Source organism: Danio aesculapii, chromosome 21 (genome assembly GCF_903798145.1).
Source record: "Danio aesculapii chromosome 21, fDanAes4.1, whole genome shotgun sequence".
Taxonomy (NCBI): domain Eukaryota; kingdom Metazoa; phylum Chordata; class Actinopteri; order Cypriniformes; family Danionidae; genus Danio; species Danio aesculapii.
The window spans coordinates 21,148,378-21,169,499 of record NC_079455.1 but is presented as its reverse complement, the minus strand read 5'-3'; the positions used below and the strand labels follow the sequence as shown (position 1 = coordinate 21,169,499).

The following is a 21,122-nucleotide window of genomic DNA, read 5'->3' as shown; positions in this document are numbered from 1 at the left end:
TAGTAAATGATGCTCCATCTGAAAGCACGTGTTTAGAGTTATTCTAGAATCAGCTTTACTGACAAAATGCACATGACAATCACTATCTATGAATCACCCAGCCCTCACACATGTACAGTTATGTAAATAAGCTAAATTATTTACTTACATTTTATAGTTTATTATATAATTACAATCTATAACTAGAGCCTATACAATCGCGCATTTGAAACATTCATTATCAGCAATAGCATACCTTGTAGCTGTACTTTACAATTACGCCACAAACTATTTTCCTAAAAAAATGATTTACTGCTAAACAAAAGCACAAAGTGAATTGTTTGATTGGCAGGTTGTTTGACACACGGCTAAGAAAGCCTGTGCCTCAGTTAGACAGCACAAGATATCGTAGTGATATCAGAGGATAAATCAGAGATAAAAAGAGGAACGCAGGCTGGTGACAGTGCAGGGCTTTTTCTTTCAACAGAACTGGCTATTATGCACAGCAAACCTGAGCGCAGTCGACCCTGGAGACCTTGCAAACATCACAATCCTTGTTCAAAGCACTGTTTTGAAAGCTGACAGCAGGATGTCCTACTAAAGAAACTGAGCCACTGATAGTGCTTGGAACACTCTAATAAAGGCCAATTCAATACTTGACATTGCACTCACATTGAAAGGAGTGAAATGTATGAAATGAGAAAAAGAAAATGCATTTTGTCCTAAACTAAACAAGCAACAAGCAAGCTCAGTAGTCACAATTGTGTTCTTGGTACAACAGGAAGGAAGTGCAAGACATCATGTTAGTTTAGTAAATCATGTGGGCCAAAATGGTGGCATTAGTTTAGTATTAAAACAAAGTGTTACAGACTGTACTTATTCAGACAGAGCTGAACATTTTTCAACACTCTTCAAGTCACAGCTCACGATAACTCACAGTGTCAAAATTGCCTTACTGAGAAGGGAAAATTCAATTCAATTCACCTGTATTTTTTATAGCGCCTTTACAATGTAGATTGTGCCAAAGCAGCTTAACATAGAAGTTCTAGTAAATTGAAACTGTGTCAGTCCAGTTTTCAGAATTGAATTTCAGTTTTGTTCATTTCAGCGTACTTAAATTTTCACTGCTGAAAGTCCAAACACTGAAGGGCAAATCTATTGATGTGCAGCTCCACAGTCCCAAACCAAGCAAGCCAGTGGCAACAGTAGCAAGGAACAAAACTTTACCAAAAACACATTGGTGATTGATGTATTGGGAAATAGTTGCATTGCACAATATAATGCACACTAGAGCTTTGGCAAAAACAATGTTTAAGAATTCGACTGCATTGATTCGAAGATTTTCATAATGCATGGCTATTCGTTTGAATCAATTTTAATTCCGAGCTTTATTTTTATCAGCAGATGGCGCTGTGTGATTTACAAAACTCAGTATTCTGCTTGCATCCAATTCCTTACAAATACCTCTTGAATCTAAAATAATCATTAATGAAGTCAGGAATTTAAGCTAAGGAGCTGATTATATTAATCGTGGGAAATAAGCCAACTTACAGTACATCACTCAGTCGAACCCACAACTGCTCTTCTAATGCAGAGTTCAGACTGCATGATTTGACCCCAAATTTGACCCGCCGACAGGTTGAGAAATTGCAGACAAATGCCTGAAATCACAGGCAAATCAGTTCTCGTTTATGCAAGTAAGAATCACAGTGTGAACTATGAAAGATGCGATCTGAGAGAATCGCAGATGAGTCGCTGACAACAGTGAGATATTTGGCATGCTAAATATCTGGACCTGTTGGCAATTCAAAGTCATGCCGTGTGAAATGTGTTCTGATTGAAAATAACATCTGCAATTACAGCCAATAAGAGAGCAGCATCCACCAGTATGGGTATCTGCAGGCCAGCAGGAGATTGGGGGAGAAGTTTAAATGGCTTCTTTTCTGTCAATTTGGTCCCATAAAATGGAGGAAAAACCAGTTGAAATTTGGCAGGAGGAGCACCCGTGCCTGTTTGACATGCCATCTGAGCAAAACCACAACCGGGTCGAAAAAGAAAAAAGTTGAGGAGAAATTGCTAATTCCTGTCAGATGGTAGGGGAGTAAAATAAGGTCATTTTCTACCCCACTAAAGGCTTTTTTCTCATTATGTAGTTAATAACAAAAGATATACTACGTGACCTCCTGTTGTTTCCATGTCACTTCTCGCATGTGTTTGGTTGTGAGACGGAGTTTGTGGATGGAGTTGTGCAGTGCATGGCCCTCAAAATTTAAAAACCCTGGTAGCCCTCGGGCAGCCTCTCTTCAGTTTTTGGTAGCTGGAATATAAATTGAAGTAGCCCAAATAGAAAATACATTATTTATTAAATAGGGTATATGACGAAGCAGTGTTTCCTCCAGGATTTTTTCCAGCTTTGGCGGCAGGCCTTTTTTACACAGATCTACTACCTGTGGCGTTATTTCAATGACAAATGTCGTGAGTGCAGTATTAGGAGTCGAGATCGCATTTATGTAATAGCCTAGGAACCTGCGGATCTCTTTGCTTGCGCGCCGATTTCCTCTGCTCGTGCACAACTTCTTGCACGCCCCCTCAAATATAAGCCGCTTTAAGAGCGCGCAGATCTTCTTGTGCGCTCTCAAATAAACGCTGCTAAAGTGCGATTTAGTGTGTTTATGTAACGAGTATGTCTCCAACATTTATTAGATTTGCTAGGAATATTTATGAATATCACCAATAAACCTACAGAGCGGCATTAATGCGTCCTGAAGTAAAGTGAAACGGCTATATGTTGTGTTTTCTGGCCTTACGCATCACGCACCTGTCAGTCAGCATGTAACCTTAAAGTGTTAAACAAATAACGCACAGCACTACTACGGTTACAGAAAAGTTCGCGCTGTTATAATTCACTTACCCTTTAATACTTTTTGGTGCGATTATCACCCGCTATTAAAAAAATTTTATGTTTTGAATAAAAAGCTGTAATGTAGCCGCGGTGGGATGAATTTTGCCCCGCCATGGAAGAATGAATGTAGCGGAAACCATGCTAAAGTATGCTAATGAATTTTAATTTGTCAGAAACCTGGGTCGCGCGCTTACGGTGAACTATTTGCCATTGCAAAATCGGTGCGTTTAAGGTCTGTTTTATTTAAAAATCAGCGATCTCTACTGGCTGAGTGATATTCGATATAAAGTGGGTCTCAGATTGTACAAGAAACACTGCATTAAATTAAATTTTCCCAACCATATCTTTAAAACATGAACATTATTTTACCCCAGTATATTCAATGGCACTTCTGCACTAGCATGCCGATTCTGACGGGCAGGTGCGAGTAAACGGCTTTTTCTCTCGTTTTATGCTTGAGCAACTAAATGAATGCTAAAGTCTGTTTAACTGATTGCATTGTGATTACATTACAACATCAATGCTGTAAAACGAACCGTATAAAACGAAAAAAAAGAAGTCACATTATCCGTTCACCGAAAGTTTATCAGTATGGGAAGAAACACTAGCTCAAGATTAAAAGAAAATCGGCACACTGCCACTTTAGCTCACAAAAGTCTTTAATATCACTCAAACAACAACTGTGAGTGATATTAAAGACTTTTGAGAGCTAAAGCGGCAGTGTGGCGATTTTCTTTTGATCTTTTGCTACTGTGTTTATTTTTGATCGAGCACCTGCCTTCAAGATTTTCTAGGTGTGCGCACACAGTTTTTTGTTTGCTTTAAGAAACACTAGCTCCGCATATATCCTATTAAAACATGTGACGAGTGTTTGCGTGCTTTAGTGCCGCAGATTGAAACACTGAGTTATTCATTCATTTTCTTTTCGGCTTAGTCCCTTTATTATTCTGGGGTCGCCACAGCGGGATGAACTGCCAACTTATCCAGCACATTTTTACACAGCGGATGCCCTTCCAGCCGCAACCCATCTCTGGGAAACATCCACACACACTCATTCACACATACACTCATACACTACCCAATTCACCTGTACCACATCTCTTTGGACTGTGGGGGAAAGCGGAGCACCCGGAGGAAACCCACGCGAACGCAGGGAGGACATGCAAACTCCACACAGAAACGCCAATTGAGCCGAGGCTCGAACCAGCGACCCAGCGATCTTCTTGCTGTGAGGCGACAGCACTACCTACTGAGTTTTTTAAAAGATAATTGTTTATATTGTGGCTTTTCTCAAGTAAAACACTGGATTTATTGCTGCCGCATCAGCAGCACAGCACATACATGATTATCAATTTGAGTGAAAGGCATTGAAATATATTTTTTAATGAAACTGATTCTGGTAGCCCGACTAGAAAAAGCAAAGCCCCGGGACTCAGGCTTTCGGAATTTTTGTGAGCCCTGCAGTGTGAAACCGCGTCGCCAATCCATCTTGCAGTGTAAACACAGCACTGGCGGAATGCTACCCCAGACAGTCATGCAGTGTGAAAACATCTGAGACGCGACTACTATGCAGTCTGAACTTGGCATTAGTGAGCATTCGAGTTTATGGCTAAAATCTAGCCTAGAACGCCATCTACTGTAAAATAGTAGCGGTGCATTAGCTAAAAAAATAAACAAAACTTTAAAATTAAAACCTTTTTATTATTTAATTTGAGAAACACAAACTCCATCTGAATAGAGACAGAAACATTTCTTGTTAAATAAGTATTGAAAATGTACTTGTAAAAATGTTCTACTTTGTATCATTCACTGATCAAACAACTCTAGCAAACTTTTGGAAAACAGGACATCCTGTACTGTAACGGAAAAAGCAAAACAATTCAAACTCACTGATGATTCGGACTGTTCTATCTCCCCAAATTTAGCTTGCTGATGCCTAAAAAATAAGAACATTTGCTGCTGTATTAAATTTATGGTATTAACATTCCATGTCTATATTTACACAAGGTCTACTGCTTATGTTTGCTGTAACAAGCCAGCACTTCCAACAGCAAAATCTCATCTAGCATCAATAAATAAAGCCACAAGCCAAAAATCACTGTTGTGAAGAGGCTCTACAGGATCCAGAAACAAGCAATACAGATCCTGCGTAATCACTCGGAAATACTACACATTTATCTCCAGATGCTGAAAAAGATAGCACGAACAAGATGGCTTATTTCATTGGCTCCTTCCACAAGTCACAAAATCAATGTGCCTGACAAAGTACCAGACTTTCCATTCTTTTCCTCTGACCAGAAACATTTCATTCTCTGTTTGAGCCCGTATGCCTTTACTTGACCTTTACCTGGCAGACATTTCTTCAGAATAGATCTATTTCAAATCAAATGCCTTGCAGCTCAAACATCTGACAGATGAAGCGGCAGTAATGTCTGACATTAAATTTACAGACGGTATCTCAATGAAAGCTGTTGACTTAATAATGTCTGGTGAGTCAGAAACCTTCTATTTACAGTGTCGGTTATTATTATTTTTATCTAGAGCAATGCAGATCAAACTGACATGCCCGCAGAGTCCAGGTGCGAGTCATGTTCAAGGGCAGGTCATTGCTCATTAATTCAGCACAGCATCTGAGAGCTGACGAATCTCAGCATCTATACCTCCAAAAATAACTTTGCTTTGCAGATGGTTTGTCACAGTCACTATAGATAACGTGCCCTTTATAAATAAATCTGGTGGCCTACAAAGATTGCTTGCGACTGTAAGTCAGTAAAGCAGTTAAATGTGTTTTCAGGTTGACTGTGCAGCATGATAGAGATCAGAGCGTCACTCGGCAGAAGTCTCACAACACTTAGCCTACAACAGACTTTTTCATGACCTCCTCAGCGAGCAAGAAAAACATCACTAGATGGCCTTGAGATAGGCCTACTATTGAACAAACAATTGGCTTTCTATCTTCATCGTACGTCAAAATATGGGAAGCACATGTAAAGGTCTTTGTCGTTTCTCAACAGAAAAACAACTCCGTGTGGGTGAGCATTCAAGTGAAATTTGAGAAAGACGTAGGACAAGAAAAGAAAAAAAAAATTGGACAGGACATTGCAAACACTGTCAATAAAGCTCTTGAGAAATGTCTGGAGGTCTTGCATCCATCAGGAACAAAATAAAATCAGTCTGATGCTCCTCACTCACCCTGGGCAGCTGGCTGGCAACAGCCTCGAGCATTCGCTACCAATGTCAAGTGCCAGCAGCTGATCAAAGAACATAGGGCAGCCTGTGGCATTAGGAAAACACTTCAGTGAAAAAAGTTAACTTTACTCAAGTTTAGTTCAAAAGCTAAGAAAACAGGGCTGCAGCTAACAACTTGTTTGTGTGTGGTGTTGATTAATATAATTATATATTATATATATATATATATATATATATATATATATATATTAAATTTTATTCTTTTAAATGTTATTAAATCTAATGATTTTTTTAATAAGCAAATTATTCCTTTGAGCAAGTTTTAATAAATGGCAATCTTAAATACAGCTGCTATTAATGTGTCAAAACTTACGTTCTAGTGACAACCACCCACCTTTGTCCCCACTGCGTTTCAAAGCAAAGTAGTAGCCCCTTTTACACATACAAATCTTTCTGGAAAATTACCGGCAATTTTCCAGAAAGGGATTATGTGTGAACAGGCCCTTTTTGAAAATACCGCTAAATTTGTTTCGGCAATTTTCGGAAAGCGAAGTTGTAACAGTTGTACCAATGATGTGTCGGAATGCCGTTCTGTGTGAATGCAGATGGAAAATTGCAAGATGTCCTCGCTGCAGCCCACAGCTTGATGACGTAGGAGATAATCAACTACGAAGCGAACCTTGTACCGCCCACTAAGGTAACGCCCATGCTACTGTGACTGTTGGGTTTAGGGTAGGGGGAGGTGTAGGTGATTGTCCTTGTACTGCCCACTAAGGTAACGCCCATGCTACTGTGATGGTTGGGTTTAGGGTAAGAGGGAGGTGTAGGTGATCATCAACTACATAGGACCTTGTACCACCTACTACGGTAGGACTGTCTTAATAATTGCTGGAAAGAGCGAGTTCATCATGTGACGTCTACTCCAGCCAAACAGAACATTAAGACGCATTCACATCCACGCTGTTTATGAAAATAAAAGCCTTTGAATATTTTTACAGACACATTTAGCTGTTAGTTGTTAGTCAGATAACGTTTCTATGTTCCTTCTTAATGCCAACTGTGTAAATAATTATTGATAAAATGCTTAAGATAAACCGCTGTTTCTTTACCTTCAAGCTCTGCTTCAGTTGCTTGACGCGTGTGCATGTGAAGCAGCCGGTGAGCGCCAGCACACACACATATTATGTACATCTCGACATGCAGAAGTGTTCCTCCATGTTTTCATCGAAAATGTTCAAAAAAACTTCTCCATCTGCAGAATTTGCAATGTAGTCAAATGTGTAAAAATTCAGCCGCGGTTAGCCCTCCTGCCTTTAAATGTATCTGGGACAAAAGCAGCTGCATGATTGCGAAAACTTTAAATAAAAGTGAAATCATCAACAAAAGCCAGGCCACTTCTATGTTAACAAATACAAGCACGCCCCTTTAGGGCTCATTTCTGGTTAATGTCAGATTTACTAATATTTTGGAAAGAATGTGTGAATGTTTTTTTTCTGAAAAATTCCGGAATGTCCTTGCCTGTGTGAACAGCGCTTTTTTTAATTTACTGGTAAAGTCGTTCCAATAATTTTATGGATATTTACCTCTGTGAAAGGGGCTAATGCCACTGGGTCACAAAAATGGCACTTGTGCATTTTAATGAAATTGAACATTCTAAAGTGTTTTTACAATGTAAATTGTCTAAACAGCTTAACATAGAAGTTCTAGTAGATTGAAATTTAAACTGTGTCAATCAAGTTTCAGACTTAAAGTTCAAACAAAACTATATTATGCATATATATATTTTATGCATCTAAAGTATTCCCACACTTTAGGGTCTTGCTTTTTGCAATGCATTATTCACTTAGTCTAGAAGTAGTTGGATTAAATCAAAAGGAGTATAACATTTTTACGCATTGACACATTTAACACGTTAATGTATTTTACGTACGTCGATTCACAGCTGCAGCCTTAAAACAGCAATAAAAGAATAAATAAATGCTACTAAAAAAATAATAGTCTGCTCTTGCCTTTATAACATAGCAGAGTATGGCTTTGTTCTATATTTCAGTGTGCTCCCTCACTATATACTCCCTAGCAGCATCCTAACTAGGACAGAACCTAATTAGCAACTAAACTGGAACGATCTACATGGGCAAAACATTTGGAAGTTGGCATGTTGCTAAGTCAATGACACTATGAAGCACAAAGTATAGTTTACTTTTCATGACATACAAAATTGTTTTATAATCACAACAGTATGTGCATACGAATGTGCATACACGCATCTGCACAAGCTGTCAACAATGAACAGGGAGAAACAACAACAAACAATCTTCTTAACATGGCACAAACAATAGATGCATGTGTTGACGAGTGCTTGTGTGAGCCGATTAAAATAAATAAATGCTCAATTCTGTTTTAAATGAGTGTTATTTTGGAGAGAGATAGAAGACAAGGATGACTTCTAGTGTGCATGTGCTCACATAAGCAATTACATGGTATATACTTTGTGCTTGCATCAATCAAGCATTCAAATAATCAATTTAAGCATTCAAATATTGCACAAAACTGTACTTTTTTTGTCTTTTGGTCTTTTATTAGCTCTGTGCAGTGCATTCTGAAAAATGTCACATGCATATGAACTTCTAATTTAGCCAATTCAAAATTACCTTGGAACAGCATTCAGGTCATATTCTAAATACTCTATGATGGCAGATTGCAAAAGCAGAAGTTTGTAAAAATGCTTTAAACTATACTCATATAAAAACCTTGACACTTTAAACCAGAGTAGAATGATGAGATTTAACTGATGGCTGTTATTGCCTGAATATGCATATGAATAATTAATGCTTTCAGTCTTTAATGATTAATTTATGAGTCTCAATCCATAGTATCATAGGTCTTTGCCTTCAGGACGCAGTTCACTGGTGCAAAACAGAAAGCCGATGAATTCTGCTTCCATGATATTTATTTTGAAATTCAATTCAAAAGTCTTGGGGTAACTTACAAAGGCTGATCAGCTTGATAAATGCAAGGCATTCGGGCAAGGAATATGGGCTTAAAAGCCTAAATTTGTTAAATAACATTTCTAAAGTGAAGCAAGACATATTTGTCTTTAAATGAAACGGGGTGTTTTTAGACAGCAAATATAGATCAAGGGCAAAAACTAGTTTCCAATACAGCAGTCCAACAATAAAAGTAAAAGACGTATCTTTATCAAATGTGTTATTAAAAATTCAGACGTCAGCCAGAATCTCTTACATATGACAAATAAAAGCCAGCAGTCAGAACTCAAGCTACACTGAATATAAAATGTAGAAAAAGTCATATACGGCAAAGCAAGCCAAGACACTTCACCTTTAATGAAGCAGCTCCTAAAAGAGATAGCAGATAACATCAGTGTTGGTCTAGGCAGTTCTTCGTTGTCTTCCAATTCAAAATTGCTCTGTGTGTCCCAGTTCTGTCAGGCGTGGTTTCACTCAAGATTTACACGGGTTTGGAAAAATTCTAGATCACAGCAAATATTCTTCTCTACAACACCCCAGCTGAAAATGTCACACTTTAAATAAAGGAACTTACACATTTTGCCTGGCTAAAAGTAACAGCAAAGGGTTTATTAGAATGACATGCATGTACAACACTAAAAGTACACATTTGAATGCCATGGAAAAAGTTTTCAATTAGTTATAGTTAGTTAAATAAATCACAACTGAATGTACTGAGGATGAGTTAATTAATAGGGATGCACAGATCTCGATACTTGGATCGGATATCGGTTCGATACCACATATTTTTGCTGGATCAGGCATCAGCCAGCTGGCGAGTGTGCTATTTTCTGTGTTATTTATAAGCCAACAAAAGCCATAAAGGTACTGTAGCTTATTATAGAGGCCTCGAAAGTTGTCATGTATGCCTACTATACCCCAAATCTTCTGAAGCCATTCTATAGTTTAATGTGAAGTACAGATGAATACTCAAGTGGTTAAATTCATATTCACTTCAGTGCTTCCCGCCGCAATCTGTCAATCATTCTTCATTCATTCACAATTCAAATTGTGTGTCGCGTTCATGACAACTCAAAAAACTTTCTCCAAGACTATTTGTTCCTAATATAAATAATCAGTGGAGAAATGCTTTTAGTTTTGCATTAAATGGGTTCATTTTGACCTCCAACAAGGAATTCATTGCTAACTCTAAATCACGTTGCGCTGTCAGCTGACCATATTTGCAACACTGGAGTAGAGAGGGTTATTACCTGAAATTATAAATTAGAAAAGGCTCAATAATACAATACGACAGATCCTCAACATAGGCTTGGGCGGTATCCAAATTTTGATACCGTCAAACCTCCTCCCTATTTTACCTCGGTATCCGGTATTACCATGCATAATAAAAAAAATTATGATGTAAGGCTCAGACAGCGTCACCAAACTGCTGGCTTGTGCCTAAACTATTCAGAAACTGAATACCGTATATGCGACCTTAGGTTCGTGGTCACCTGATTGTCTTGTTCGTATTAAAGATCTGCGCAGGATGTTCTCTCTCATTCACACACACAGAGACATAAACAGTACAAGTCAGCGACGCACAGCATCACGCTCTCTCACACACACACACACACTATGTGTGTGTATGTGTGTGTGAATGAGAGAGACATGCTTGCTTGGGAGCGATTTTGTTAGACCGCCGCTCCTGTTCAAATTACACGAGAGTTAACGACCGCTCCCGCACTTTATTCGGAAATTTATTCCCACACCTCAAGAAATCTGGTCAGGTCCCACAGCTCCTGCGGTACAGCAGCAGGAATGCAGACCTCTAGTTCGTATTTACCATGTCTCCCTTCTCGTTCGGTCGAAACCCAAAATACTGCCAAACCGCAGAGGTGTTCTTTTTCGAGACCAGGTCACTTGGTGCTTACCTCACCTCTCTCTCTTTCTCTCTCCTCCACACTGTCCCGTGATGACAATCAAGCATACGAATTTTTAGGCATTAAATAAATAATATTTAATACTTGTCTCCTATATAAGTGCATTGTTTTTTATGACGGTATAACGGTATTGAAACTGACACCGTTGCTATTTTTAGATCCCGCAGTATACCATGTTACCGTATTACCACCCAAGCCTGCCTCAACGAACTGATTTCTTTCCTTTGTGCTGCTCAGTTTTGTAAGTGTTCGCAGATATCTGCGCGCTGTGTCTTAGTGATGCATCAAGCGCTTCATTCATGCACCGGTTGCACAGATGTGCGCCACTCCGTAAGATTATTCTATAATATTAAAAGTTTCTGTTTTCTCATCCTTCCAACTGAGTTTATTCTTCCAAGGGCATTACTTTTAATGCTGCAAATAGTTTGTAAAGCCTGGCTCATTGTGGTCAAAGTTGATTAAATGAATAAAAGGGAAACTGACGGGGCAATATGGATTGTCATTAACGGAAAATTATATAGCCTAATATAGGCTCCTCAAACTGCAAATATTTTATTTTATTTATATTATTCTTTTATTTAACAGACCAGTTTGTATTTTGATTAGAGTCAATAGTGGTAGCCTAACAGATTTCAAAGAAAAATCTTAATATTAAAAAAGGAAACATAAACTGGACTACAACAGATCAATGTCATAACAAATGCTCAAATAATGTAGCCTAGTTTCCGCAAGCATCATGTTTTAAGTTAGACTGTGCCACGTATTTTTACTAAAGACATATTATTTGAGTATCACAAGAACTATAGAAACTGAATGGTAAAATGGAAAATGGTATTGGTGCATCCCAATTAATTAATAGTAAATGTTCATGTTTACCTGTGGTCTACTCCTTAAATAACACAACAACAGATATGATCAAGTCAAAATGTCTAGTTTTCCTACTTGGCTGCTCAAATATATTTTTATACCATTAAAATGTTGCATAGATCATTTGAGACCGGGATAATGAGAATGCCTTAAAGTTAGCCCTAAGCTAAATCTAAAAGTTGGTTGTCATTAGCCCATTCATGACTTGTCAAACAGCCTAACACATACAGCATGACCTTGCTTGACACAAGCTCCACATCCCAATCCAATTAAAGTTGTAGGAGATTATCTTACTCAGCACACACTGTCTGAATAGAAGCCTCCTCGTCCATATTACTCAGCAACGCTTGGAAGTTAACAGTTTGTTGTTGTTTTTTTCTTTTTCAAATGGCACCTCTCTGGCTGCAATTACTGACAAAAGTTCATTGACATAACTTGTATAGGGAAGTCAGAAAGAACATCCTTCAAAAAAAAAAAAACTATAGAAACCTTATTTGAGTCAAGTCAGACAAAAACCAGCAAGCTGTTGACTTGTGACAGTTCTATACCAATTGAGAAGCCAAAATTAAAGAGATTGTCAAGCAAACTATAACAATTATTTCATGTAGTCACACTACGCTTGATCAAAGTCTTTATAAGCATCTTCTGTTGAATATAAAACCATCTATTTTAAAGAATGTTGAGAAATAAACCAATTGATGGCAGCCATTAGCATTTTTCTGAAACTGGAATTCAAAGGCAAAGGTCTGGTTACTAGCGTTCTTCAAAATAGAATCTTTTTTTTCATTCAACAGAAGAAAAACCTCTTAAAGGTTTGGGACAATTTGAAGGTAAGTAAAGTGCGAGTAAATTTCAGTTTCTAACATTCATATGCCAGTCAGAACATTTAAAGGAAAAGGCAGCACTACATGTAGCATCTATTTGCATTTCAGTCAAAGTAAGAATGAGCTGTCAGAAATGAGGCTGAAGATTCTCCATGGATGAGTCATCCCTCAAACTGCTCTTTCCCACAGCTGGAGCATTAAGCCGTGTGCTTGTGCTTTGGATACTTGCACTGAACATGACAATTGCAAGAGACAATTTCCTTCAGGGGATGATCAAGGAAAAATGATTGTTTGAAAACACTGAAGACTGACCTCACAGAAGCAACAGATCTAGAATATAGAGACAAAATATATCTATGCCTTTCAGTAACCATCTACATGTCATTATGTGGATGTTCACATAACTGTCTAACCAAGTCTATCCAAAATTGAGCATTTTTACCAACAGCAGGGCTACATATTGTATATATATATATATTGATTGATTTATTTTTTAACTTATGTTTGAGAAATAACAATAATAATAATAATAATAACATTAAATTGTTTAGCATACACAATCAAAATGGTATTGTATTGCGAGTTTGGTATTGACCTAAATTTTAAATTATGATTTGAGAAGAGTAGGGACTGTACAGATGGGACACATGAAAGACCATAAAAATCTCCAGTAACACACAAAAAGTTGCCAGATTTGATGCCAAAGATGCCAAAGCTAGTTTGCTGCCGGAAGTGGTGTTAGCGAGGCCAGCATGGGGCACTCAACCTGCGGTCTGTGTGGGTCCTAACGCCCCAGTATATTGATGGGGACTCTATACTGCTCAGTGAACATCGTCTTTTGGATGAGATGTTAAACCGAAGTCCCGACTCTCTGTGGTCGCTAAAAAAAAAAAAAATCATAGGATGTCCTTCGAAAAAGAGTATGGGATTAACCCCGGCATCCTGGCCAAATTTGCCCACTGGCCTTTGTCCATGGCCTCCTAACCTTCCCCATATCATAATTGGTTTCATCACTCTGTCTCTTCTCCACCATCTAGCTGGTGTGTGTGGTGTGTGGTCTGGCACAATCGCCATCACAATCGCATCATCCAGGTAGATGCTGCACACTAGTGGTGGATAAGGAGATTCTCCCCAAAACTGTGTAAAGTGCTTTGAGCATCCAGAAAAAGCACTACATAAATGTAAGGAATTATTATTGATCCTATAATTATTCTTTAATAAATGTTACTCTGGACAACAAAACTAGTGTGAAATTGCACAAGTACATTTAGGCAGCAGCCAAAAATACATTGTATGCATGTGAATATTAAGAAAAGATCATGTCCCAAGAAAATATTTTGTAATTTTTCCACTGTAAACATAGCAAAACTCAATATTTAATCAGCAAGATGCATTGTTAAGATGCTAATTGTTTTAGACTTTTGAGCCCTCAGATTTCAGATTTTCAAATCTCAGCCAATTCATTTTAATACTCTAAAGATACTCTTAAAGAAAATGGCAAAAATGGTGCAAACATTCCCAAGGTATCAGACTTTTGTGCAAGGAAACTCCTCAGTACACCATGTTACCAATTGAATACCGAATGAGAACTCCTTTTGTCAAGGCTTCCTCATTATCCCCCATTGTAGGAATTCCCTGGCTGTTCTCCAACAACCTCTCTCAATGTGGGAATTGTTTATATGCAAAGAATCCAATAAGGAATTCCAAACCATCTCTACATAGTGGAGGCCAATGGAGATGCTTTTCATGCTCAGTGCGCACTCGCTTGCTCAGCTAGAGTGTGGAGGTCAGGGGAGGAACCCATGTATGAGATTCCAGTAATTAATGGACATGCAGCCTGGAATGACAAAGCCCTCATTCCAGCACAATGCGTCCTTAGCCCTCATACGAGGGGGTTAGAGTTCAGCCAAGGCTTTGTGTGTGGCAGCGCTGATTGTCAACAGACAATGAATCCTTTGATTGAACTGCAAACTTTTCAATTGCTGAGAGGATGAGTTGAAGTATGGTTTCGTTTGCCAAATGTACGAGGTTATGTAAGCAGTGGGACCGTTTCGGAACTTTTAGGAACACGCAAAACTCTTCTTTGTTTTTTCCCAGAATATTGCAGAGTACTTATGGGCACAGGTTATCAGAGTATTTTAGAAAATAGCAATTATTAGATTTAAAGTACAGTACAGTTAAATTTGTGAAACACAATTACAAAATGAACTAAATGTTTTCTCAATGCTTTAATCTTTCTTCATTGTCAAACAAACTTTTAGAAATAACAGGTTTTTGGTGGTTAATAAATGTATATATATTTGATAATAGCTAATACAGTAAAACAGCTATTCTGCTTAATTTTTGTGCAAACAATGAGCTTTTCCCCAGGATTCTTCGATGAAATGTTTAAAGGAAATGCATTTACTGCAATATTTTGTTACATACCAATTTAATGAAATGAATATCTTCCAAAACAAAAAAAATTATTTACTGACCCATTAAGTGCAAAGGGAAATTTAAAAAAAAATTTACTACTATTACTAAGGTCTAGGGGTGCACTATTTCACCATTAACCGTGCTTTAATTCGTCACGTTAATTAATCGTAAAGGCTTTTCAACACCGCGTTGCTGCACAGAACAAAACAAAGTTATGCAAACTGTGTGCTAGTTTAAAGATCCGAGCTTGTACCCCAAAGCTAATACTAGGGCTGGGCGATTTGGCCTAAAATCAAAATCTCGATTAATTGAACATTTTAACTCGATTGCGAATAACGTAACGGAGCAGGGTCATGTGACTTCACATGTTGTAGGGAAAGTCATCGAAAAAAATTGACCTAAAAAATTATCGATTATAGGTTCTGAATGTCGATTTCGATTACTTTCCCATCCCTAGCTAATACACACGCACACTGGATTAACTATGGTGAGGCTATTAACAAAAGGCCATTCACATGTCATGTCTTTTGTGCAAGCAAGTTTGTTATTTCTTTTCTTGTGCCGATATTGGGAGTGACATGCACACAGTGCGCACCCGGCATTGCTTACACTTTCCAGGCACATCCAGTTGAAATAGTGACTATTCAGCTTCTTACTTTGTATGGAATATGCACATTCCTACTCCAAAAAGAAAAAAAAAATAAATAAAACAAGATAAAAATACCAAACAAGTTCATAATATAGTTGATCAAAAGTGCCTTTCAGACAGAGGTTCAGCAGCCTTTGTTCTCTTTAAGAGGATATTTCTTAGCTAATAACAATTGTGATAACCATGAAACCATGATTATTCCTCAGACTATAATCGTACCACCAAAATCTAGAATCGTTGCATTCCTACTAAGGTCTGTAATACAGAACAAAACCCTGTTAGTTCTGAAAACTAGATTCACTTACAAGTTTAAGAGGACAAAACTTGATGAGCAGCACATAGCCGTCACATCAGACAGCTCAGGCTTTCTCTAACACAAGCATTTTGAGCTGAGCATTCACAACAGTTAATGAAACTGCTCTGTAAAGCGCTAAGAACGCTTCTTCCTTCATCAGGACATGGATGTAGAGATTTAAAAGCTAAACACAAAAGTAAACAGCAACACACGTTTAACTTGCTGACACAACATATCTTTGGGGAGGAACTAGAGAGATAATGATATGGTTGAGTACAGTACAGACACATTTCCCTGCTAAAGGCGAGTAGCTCTGTGCACAGCACTTTGCTGAATGTCTTTTCCTCATGTTTCCTCAATGCTGGGCTGATTTGTCTGTTTAGTTAAGCTGCAATGCGTCAGCCTAATTCAAACATCCTTCAGCTCTAAGGTTCATCTAAACCCTTTCAAATAAGCAGCCCAATTACAGCACTCATGTTCTTTGCCAAGATTACTCTATCTTCAGATTGACTAGGCTTCTGCAAGTCCCTGCTGGAAAATTTAACATCTGACCGTGACCGAGTAGAGAGCCATTTACAATTCAAGCAGAACTAATTGGTTGGTTGTTACACAGCAAACAATATTTTTTAGCATAAAAAGGTGAAAGAACCCATCCATTTTGCCTATAAGACTTATATCTCAATCTAAGACACAATCCAAATTTCCAATCCACACTTTCATAGTCACAATGGCCTAAATGGAATTTAAGTCCTGTAGAAGTGGGCTAACTTTGCATTAGCCTTGCTCTCTGACACAACATGCCCATTCATCTGAAAATATCAATGAATTCATTTCAAAAAGAAGCTAACATTCATTCCAGTGAGGTGGATGATATTAATCTTACTGTATGTTCATGTTAGCATGTGTTTGAATAGAGCTACAAAGCAAAAGCTGTTCACATTCAGAGATTACATTAACCCAAACTTGCATGATCAAAAAAATGCAGACAACAATATTATTTGATACTTCTATTTGAAGATTGAAATTCTTTGCTCATTTCACAGAGCAGTGTGATGACCTGAAGGCATTCACCAAGTACACACAAAAAAATGCAAACCACTCGACACAAGGAAAACAGATGGCTGCTGGAAAGAATTGAACACGAATATTACAACACGCCCGCATCATACTGATGTGGCTGACAGCATATCTTGAATCGCATATGCTGTTTTCCCCAGCACAAATTAAGCTTAGTCTAGAACTGACAGTATCATTTAAAATGGTTAAGGGTATTGCTGAAGATTAAAACTAAACTTACTTTTATTCAGAGCAATCATTTTAGCACTTGACAAGCACATTTCAGCAAGCTGGAAAGCAAGTGGCTCAATATATATAAAACAGAATTGCACTCTTTAAACAAAAGACTAAAAGACATGTGCCAATATTTAAAAAAAGAAGAGAAGAAACATGGTCACATGCATTAGAAAACCAAAATAAACATTTTTGATAGTACTATTCTCATTTACTACAGTGATGCATTACTTCTAATATAGATATACTATCAAATAACTGAATAGATGCGGTCCAAACCTTTCCATTTCTCAATTATAAGTAACAAATCTTAAATCACCTACAAATGTGCATTCAATTTGTATTTATACAGAGAGAATATTTACTATATAGGCCAGATATCAATATCTTACCCTAGACTTTCTGAGTTAAAGAATAAATGAACTAATATAATCAGACTTTGATCAAGCCTTTGGGAAAGCAAGCTTCAACAGTGAGTGCATTACAAATATGAATTCAATATGAGAGCTTGTGAAGTGGTTGTATTGGACAAGGTTGGTTTACACAGTAATTCAGTCCAATCACATTCAGGCAACGTGCGATCTGCGTTTACAAGAACATGGGCTGTTATCAGTTTGGATGCTTATCTAGCTCCTTTCCTTTAATTATCCTGTCATTATGGTGTTAATCATTTAATGTTACTGCTTGTTATCAGAGATGTAGCACAAATATGATGATTTCAAAGAGTTATGCATCACTATCCTCTAAATAATCGCTGTTAGAGCAACATGGAATTTGTATGCAAGCCAATGTAGGAAATGAGAAAGACGAGTGGAAATATGAGCGGCACACTATCATTGTGCCAATCAATAACGGCTCATCGCACATCTTGATGACAACACATGAGATTCAACAAGGGCTATATTGCAAGGCTTGGACAGACCATGTAAAACAGGTTAGAGAAACTATAACAGGAAACATCATGTTATTTGCATATCCATGTAAATTAACACACACTAAAGACATGTTGTTCACATTTGCAATTGGGATCTCTCGTATTACTTGGTCTGGACCAAAAATGGAAATGATGAATTTTAGTCCTGATTCACTTAGTGTTTACACTATTTCTAAAGCCAAACATTAAGGGTAATAATAATAATAATAATAATAATAATGATTATAATTAGGGCTGGGCCTATAAAAAATATTATATCAATTCGCAATTAAATTTGTCAATAACAATAAGCTCTGATAATAACTGATCTAAGACCTATCCCAAAGCAGAATGTACAACAATGGGAATCTAAGTGTGTTGATATTAGAAATGTACCACCAAGATCAAAACTATGTTATACTAGGACTGGGCGATAAACTCGATATCGATATTTATTGACCGAACACCATTGTCAATATCAATAAAAAACGTTTAATCAATATTAACAAAATATCAATATTTTTGTTTTTGACTATTAAAACTATTAGCCTTAGTAAATATATTTTTGTTTTTGACTATCAAAACTATTTGCCTTAGTAAATATATTTTTGTTTTTGACTATAACATTTTTGTTTTTGACTATTAAAACTATTTGCTTCATAATGTTGGTAAATTTTAATAAAGTTGTTAAATAAAAAAAATCCTATAATTCCTAAATGGATCTTCAAAAATTATTCAATAATTATTGATATTGAATGATATGAAATATAATTTAATGATATTTTTTTTGCAATATCACCCAGCCCTTTGTTATAACATTTAATGGACCCTCCAATTTGGCTTTTGTTTTGGGTACTCCTTTAAATCTGAAAGCATTAACATTTAAATCGAAACATACATCATTATCGTTCAATATGCAAAATAATTATCAAGATTGCACTTTTGCCATATCGCCCAGCCCTAATTATAATAGTAATAAAAACAATATTATGTCAAAAATGTTTTATAGAATAAACAATTTGTTGCTCATGAAAAGCTGAGCTTGTATAAAGTAGTCAAAACACCCAGAAATTCTTCACACACACACACACAAACCAGCAACATTACAAATATGACAAGAAAATAAAGACACCTTCAAGGCTATTCTGTCTTTTTATGGTCATATTTATGACATTAAGTCCTGTTTTTGGTTCACAATGTCTTTGGTCTGTGCTGCATTCATCTCAGTCCATTTGTCTGGTATAAACACTGAGGTTGAGATGGCACCATTCACACATAAAAGCATCTGGGGAGATTTAATGTGGTATATTGTAGAATGGCTGTCAGTGAGGCAGCTCAAAAATAAAATTAAAGAAATATGTCTTGCAATATAGGCTACCTTTATGCATATACACACTGCTGTAATTCTATCACCAAAATCAATATTTTGAGCACAGCCCAAGAGCACAGAGCTGCTTTAATATGCAGAAGGATGCCTCCAGCTGACTCTACAGGCTTAATGTCAGGTCTGGAAATCTTTCAGAGACTTGAATATAATTTCAGAGTCACGTCATTATTTTTTTTACAGCGAAGTGGCCACAAAGAGAGTATTTTTTAATATCCAAGCAAACTATCGGCTTTAAATCAAAACATTGATTTGTGACTGCAAACACCTTCGAAGCTAAAACTGAGCATAATGGTGCTAAATGGTTTTTAATTTGTCTATAGTTCAAACAGAGGGCAGTGAAAACGGCCAAAAATAAGTGGCTTGTTAAATAAACATTAATTTAGGATAAAGCTAAACATTACTATATATACATATTTTTAAAAGAAATGTAAAATATGTAAGAAAATATTAAAAATGTAGTTGGGTCCCCGTCCTATTAGCTGTTCTAGACTCCTAAAACATTGAAAAAACAAGTCAAGAACAAAGAAAACAGTACAAGTAAAACCTGATTTGTATGTATTCTTTTCGTAATATGCTAATTAAATCGGCGTCTAAATCCATTTGAAACCTAAAACGTGTTGTCTTAATAAAGGGCCATTAGTTTTTGTCACCGATTCCTTATCTCATCGTCGACTATTTAACGATAACAAGTAGAGACAGCTACTAAGTTTATGCACCCGTAAAAAGTAGGCTACAAATAAACAGTCTACCACCTACTGTCTGTACTGTCTCTGATAGATTATACCATTTTAATCGATTCAAACGTCCGAGGCACACTGGTTTATTCATTTTAATAGTTCAAACGGAAAAAAATGCAATACGTACACAATAAAATTCCATTTAGCAGAGTTTATTATAGGGGAGCACGCGAGTGCACACGCGCGCGCACACATTCAATCCGCTCCACTTTCACCGCTCGCTCAGGCATTTCACTAACAAGTTATGAATAAATCTAAAGGTAATATGCTATGCTGATGCACTTACCGATGGTAGAAAGCTGTAAATAACCGAGAAGATAAATATCAGGGTGTCCGTATGGCTCAGCACCGCTCTCTCCAGTGATCCTCCTCGAAAACGACAACGAGCCAGCCGAGAAACCCGGTGCCAGAGAGTCGCATCGTGAAATTAACAGAATTAAATGAAAAAGACCAAAAAGTCCACACCAGACTGAAGTGTGCTGAAGAAAACTGCACCTCTGAACAATCAAATAATGAAGGTTCATTAAAATCTCCTTTTTGGGAAGGGGTTTGCCGAGCTAGCTTCGCAGCTATGCTACAACCAACCAGCTGTTCGCGCGGCGTTCCTGTTTGAACTTTAAAAATACATGACTGAAAATTAGACTAAACCTGTCCCGTATCTGCCGTACATTTCAGTATTTGCTCATACATGAAGAGAGGCGTGTTGTCCTGAAGGCTGAGCCACACGTACAGCCACTTGCCACGGGAGACTTCGGTTCAACAT

The 21,122-nt window shown here is 37.3% G+C and overlaps 1 protein-coding gene across 3 annotated transcripts in view; it reads right to left on the bottom strand.

Annotated features, from left to right (window-relative positions):
• arhgap32b (Rho GTPase activating protein 32b) overlaps nt 1–21,122 on the bottom strand; it is a 141,776-nt gene extending 120,654 nt beyond the window's left edge. For all 3 annotated transcript variants that reach the window (XM_056447032.1, XM_056447033.1, XM_056447034.1), the window contains exon 1: nt 20,646–21,122. The gene's annotated coding sequence lies outside the window, so the exon portion shown is untranslated. The remainder of the gene's footprint in view (nt 1–20,645) is intronic.